Source organism: Eptatretus burgeri, chromosome 10 (assembly GCF_056783735.1).
Source record: "Eptatretus burgeri isolate ZD-2024b chromosome 10, Ebu_testis_v1, whole genome shotgun sequence".
In the NCBI taxonomy this organism is placed as follows: Eukaryota; Metazoa; Chordata; class Myxini; order Myxiniformes; family Myxinidae; genus Eptatretus; species Eptatretus burgeri.
The window spans coordinates 40,996,036-41,002,173 of NC_140970.1; the positions used below are offsets into that span (position 1 = coordinate 40,996,036).

The 6,138-nt window shown below is 47.4% G+C and overlaps 1 long non-coding RNA gene across 2 annotated transcripts in view; it reads right to left on the minus strand.

Annotated features, from left to right (window-relative positions):
- Positions 1 to 5,222: 5,222 nt before the first annotated feature.
- Positions 5,223 to 6,138, minus strand: part of LOC147018390 (uncharacterized) — a 21,065-nt gene continuing 20,149 nt past the window's right edge. For both annotated transcript variants that reach the window (XR_015062362.1, XR_015062361.1), the window contains exon 3: positions 5,223 to 6,138. This exon is cut by the window's right edge and continues 362 nt beyond it. This is a non-coding gene — a long non-coding RNA (uncharacterized LOC147018390).

The following is a 6,138-nucleotide window of genomic DNA, read 5'->3' on the forward strand; positions in this document are numbered from 1 at the left end:
GGCAAAGAAGAATTTTGTCTCTCAATGGACACTGGAGACCGTTGACCAGAGTCGCAGGGCTAGGCTGAATGGCAGAGCTGAGCTGTTCAGGGAGCTGAGGCATAACACTACCTGCGCTAAGGGTGGACAAGGATGCCTATGTGCAAGGAATCCGTGAGGGGGAGAGCATCACCTGTGGTCAAGTGATTCTCGTCCTGCTTACAGGTGAATTCGCGCATTGCGTTCATCCAAGCCCATCCCTCGGTGTACTGCAGTTAGAGCATAGAAAGTGAGTCAGAGGCTCTTGACAGAGGAGTCTGAAGTGAAGGCCCGCTGGGCTGGTTAATTTGAGCGGTTGTACCAGGCTGATCCACGAGCTGTCGAGTTGGACGTCAGGGGTGTTACAATAACTGATGCTGAACCTCCAATCAACTGTGATCCACCTTCGTTTGTAGAAACACAGGCTGCGCTGAACCGGTTGACATGGGGTAAAGCTCCAGGGATCTGTGGCATTCATGCTGAACTTCTCAAGGCTGGTGGAAATGCTGCACTAGTGTCGTTATATGCAGTTCTGTGCTCTGCCTGGAACACAGGCATCATTCCAACTGACTGGAAGAGGGGCCTTGTTGTCCCTCTCTGGAAAGGGAAGGGTGATCGCCAAGACTGCAACAACTACCGAGGGGTGACGCTGCTCTCAGTGCCGGGCAAGGTCTTTGCTCGGATAATTCTTGATAGGGTTTTCCACCATCTGCTTGAGCACCAGCGTCCAGAGCAGTCAGGCTTTACACCAAAGAGGTCAACGATTGACCGTATCCTTGCTCTTCGGGTCTTCACCAAACGCAGATGAGAGTTTTGGCAGGGGCTGCTTGCAGCTTATGTTGATCTCTGCAAAGCGTTTGATTCAGTGAATCGGGATGCCCTCTGGAGGATTCCTGGTCTTCGTGGGGTGCCACCAAAACTGATCGACCTGATGTCTGAACTCTACTCTGGCACTGAGAGTGCTGTGAGATGTGGTGGTACCATCTCTGACTTATTTCCAGTTGTTACTGGAGTTCATCAGGGGTGTGTACTGGCCCCCACACTTTTCAGCACTTGTGTGGACTGGATTCAAGGGAGGATGTCAGAGAGATGAAGCTGTGGTGCATCATTTGGGAATGTCAAGATCTCTGACCTTGATTTCGCATATGATGCAGTCATATTTGCAGAGACTTTAGATGTCCTTTTGGGGGCCCTCGAGGTGCTGAGTGAGGAGTCGGAGCCGCTGAGATTACGGTTTTGCTGGATCAAAACTAAGATCCTGGCTTTCAATGACATCTTGGATGCTGCTGTCTTGTCTGTATCTGTTTGTGGTGAAGATGTTAAGGTCATGGAGAGATTCACTTACCTTGGCAGTGATATTCATGTCTCTGCTGGCTGTGAGTCAGAGGTCAATAGACGTCTGGGTCGGGCCTGGGGAGTCAGGAATTCACTGGATCATGGGGTGTGGCGCTGCCGGTACCTGTGTTGGAAAATGAAAGTCCAAGTCTTCAGGTCCTTGGTGCTAGCAGTCTTGCTCTTCGGATGTGAGACTTGGACTCTGACCAGGGATCTGAGATGGAGACTTAATTCCTTTGGTACCGGGTCTCTTCGGAGTAATCCTTGGCTATCGCTGGTCTGACTTTGTGTCCAACGAGCGATTGCTGAGAGACTCAAATGAGATTTGTTACCCGCATAGACCATGAGCATCAGCTGCGGCTGTATGGACATGTGGCTCGTTTTCCTGACGCTGATCCTGCTCACCAGATTCTCTCAGCAAGGGAGTCTCATGAGTAGAGAAGGCCAATGGGCCGACCACGTGCCTCGTGGTTGCAGCAGGTTGATCGGCATCTCAAGGAGATGGGGATGGGCCAGGCATCTGCCTGGGGGATGGCTGGATGGAGGCCCCTGGAGTACCAGCGGAAAGTGGACGCAGTGATGTGCTTCTCTGGTGCATCCTCCCATAACTGACCTGACCTGACATGTTGAGGTCGAGCTCACTGTTCCAGGAAGCAGTGTCAGGGAGACGATTGATCTTGCTGATTCTATTTATACTTTTTCCTACCTTCCAGAGGAATCAGCTTCCTTTTATGTTGAGGCAGATCCCTGGTCTAGGCAGTAAACAGTAACTTGAATAGAGTTCGCGATAAATAACTTTGTACCTTGCATCCTTCTTCCGATCATTGTAATTCAATCAGGAAGATAATGACATAACAAGGCAGCAGCAGCCTTGTGATGCCACTTTCTTTCTCAAGTGACACCCACAGACACCGGAAGCTGAGTTTTCTTGACCTGTGATTTGTCAAGAGCCATGACGGCCATCAGTCAGTCAGGATATCCTGGGAATTAGACTTAGTGCTCGTTACAAAGAGAACTATTTCTCACTTTGCACCGACCATCTGCTCAAGCATATGCCTGGTGTTGGCTTTATGGTAAGGGTGATGGGCTTGAGATCCTGGGATCCTGAGTTCAAATCCCACTCGGTTGTTGAATTAATTCCAGGTGTGGTTGACTCTGCCTGTCATCCTTCTGAGGTCAGCAAAATGCGTGCCAGCATTCTGGTATACTGTGCTGGAGTGGCAACCCTTCTAGAATTTTCCCAATAGCCAAGGAGACTGCTTAGGCAGCACCAACGCTCTGCACAGAGTATGGTACCAATTGATGGATGGATCTGCTCAAACAGGGCACTCGCTACCCCCTCGCCAATGCCTGCACTCGCTACACCCTCACCAATGCTTGCATTTGCTACCATTGCCTGCAATCACAATACCCTCACCACTGCATGCACTCGTTCCCCTTCACCACTGCCTGCACTCGCTACCACCTTGACACTGCCAATCTACTTTTCAGACTCACTCCACAAACGTACAACTTTTGTCTTCAAATTATTCACACTGATACCTGCTGTAAAGTAACTATCTGTTCTTTCAACCATGCAATATATATCTTCATGTGAGCTACTTCCTCATTTCCTGCAACCTCTGACGACCCATTATTTCCATTTTCCCTGATACCGCCCACATCAAGCATCTCGCACACGGTTTATAATCCTCTTCTCTTCTTCTTATTTACTGATTACCTCACTTCCTATTATCTCATTTCCCAACCATATTTCCAACCGACTTAATCGCTTGACTTGGTGGCGACAAACAAGTCGGTCTTGAACTGACACTTCCAATAAATCTAATACAATGCCTGTTCATCTGATACACCACATTGCCAAAAGTATGCAGACATCCCTTGTAATTAGTGGATTTGGCTATTTCAGCCACACACATTTCGGACAGGTGTATAAAACCAAGCACACAGCCATGCAATCTCCAGAGACAAACAATGACAGTAGAATGGGCCGTACTGAAGAGCTCATTGACTTTCAACATGGCACCGTCATATGATGCCACCTTTCCAACAAGTCAGTTCGTCAAATTTCTGCTCTGCTTCAGCTGCCCTGGTCAACTGTAAGTGCTGTTAGTGTGAAGTGGAAATGCCTCAGAGCAACAACTGCTCAGCCATAAAGTGGTAGGCCACACAAGCTACAGAACGGGACCGTCGAGTGCTGAAGCGTGAAGCGTGGAAAAATCGTTTGTCGGTTGCAACACTCACTACCGAGTTCCAAACTGACTTTGAAAGCAACGTCAGCACAAACACTTTTCGTCGAGAGCTTCATGAAATGGGTTTCCATGGCTAAGTAGCCGCACACAAGCCTAAGATCACCATGCACAATGTTAAGCGTTGGCTGGAGTGGTGTAAATCTCACCGCCATTGGAATCTGGAGCAGTGGAAACGCGTTCTCCAAAGTGATGAACCACACTTCACACTCTGGCAGTCTGACGGGAAAATCTGGGTTTGGTGGATGTCCGAAGAACACTACCTGCCTGAATGGATAGTGCCAACTGTAAAGTTTGGTGAAGGAGGAATAATGGTATGGGTCTGTTTTTCATGGTTCAGACTAGGCCCCTTAGTTCCAGTGAAGGGAAATCTTAATGCGACAGCATACAATGACATTCTAGACGATTCTGTGCATTCAACTTTATGGCAAGAGTTTGAGGAAGGCACTTTCCTATTTCAACATGACAATACCCCCCATGCACAAAGCAACTTCCATAGAGAAATAGTTTGTCGAGATCAGTGTGGAAGAACTTGACTGTCCTGCACAGAGCCCTGACCTCAACCCCATCAAACACCTTTGAGATGAATTGGAACACCGACTGGGAGCCAGACCTCAACGCCCAACATCAGTGCCCGACCTCACTCATGCTCTTGTGGCTGAATGGAAGCAAATCCCTGCAGCAATGTTCCAACATCTCATGGAAAACCTTCCCAGAAGAGTGGAGGCTGTTACAACAGCAAAGGAGGGGGGAGGGGGGAGGGGGGAGGGGGTGCAGCCCCATATCAATGCCCATGATTTTGGAATGAGATGTTGGATGAGCAGGTGCCCACATTCTTTTGGCCATGTTGTGTACAAACATGACTGCAACATTAAGTGAAATACACAACACCGGACACAAAAATCATACTAGGAAATACAAAAATAAGAATAAAAATAAATAAATTTAACACTTCCCTGGTCTATCACGAGGACAGCTAGATCTCAATCACAGGCCTTCGTCTCTCCGGCACCTTTCTCACTAAGGTTCCTGAGCCTCTGTGGAAGCTGCCGTGATGCTTTTCACCCAAGCCAAACCTGAACTGGTTTCAGACGAAGGAAAAGGGGTGGGGGGTGGGCATGGAGCAAACACTTTATGTGCGATTGTATGCACTAAATTGGAAATCATTCCTCTAGTGGCAGTGCGAACGATGAGGGACAGAAACTCAATCTGTCTATCTCCACACACTAAATTGGACATCATCCCTCTCGTGGCAGTGCGAACAATGAGGGACAGAAACTCTCAATCTGTCTATCTACACACTAAATTGGACATCATCCCTCTCGTGGCAGTGCGAACGATGAGGGACAGAAACTCTCAATCTGTCTATCTCCACACTAAATTGGACATCATCCCTCTAGTGGCAGTGCGAATGATGAGGGACAGAAACTCTCAATCTGTCTATCTACACACTAAATTGGACATCATCCCTCTGGTGGTGGTACAAAGCATGACTTCACACTTAACATGTACTCAATAAAGGATTTAATAATATGTCCTTATCATGAATATTAAATGGATAAGTTCTTATATCTATAGATGACCCCATCCATTACATACTCAACAGCTACCTCTTTAAATAGTTCCTTTCCACCGCAATTGGGAGGAGTATGCGTGGCCAGGAGTGGAGGGAGGATGGGAGGTGAGGTAGGGAAGACTGCATGCAGTCTTCTGCTTCTATCCTTGCAACGGTGAGGAAGGGAGGGAGGGTGGACACTGTCTGCTTCGCTCAGCTTGCTATCTCTTCACTTCAGCTAAGCAAAGCAAACATGGACACAAATCGTGCATTGATGGTGACACTTCAATGCACTAAAATAAATCACAAAATCACATTACAACCCTTATCATGTTTACCTCCTATCCAATTCTTGTAACAGCATCACTGTTCGTATTCGCAACACAAATTTCCCAATATCATGAACATAACCGGCAAGACGTCAAACAGGAACAGAACAAAGTGTATCATATAAATATCGACTGGGTGTGGATGACAAGTATTGTTTTTATGTTGAGTGCTCACAAACATATTCTGTTCCAGCAGTCATTGTCTCTTTCCTGTGACACAGCACAAAGTTATATATTTGCTCACAAGTATATGCCCCACATTGAGCACAAGTTTCAAATAACAATCACCATTATGACATTATCTTGCATGTTATGTTAAGCCAGGGACTTACTGCTAAACTCTGGAAAGTAAAATGTCATGCCATTTACATTGACGTGTGACACCGATACCTTAGGACCTGCCCCAATTTCCCTGACTACCCCCCTATGTGTGCGTGATGGTCCCTCCCTAAACCCACTTCCCAGGGCGTGACCTCATAACGTGACTCAGAGGTTGGTCATTCAAGAGTTGCACTCGTTGGCTCATTGAGGTGCAAGTGTCATACGTAAAGGGACTATGCTAAACATAATCACACCATGAGCCATTTCCACGAGGGAGCCGAGTGCATATTTGGCCAGGAATATAATCAATCGGGACAACACCCTCATCCCT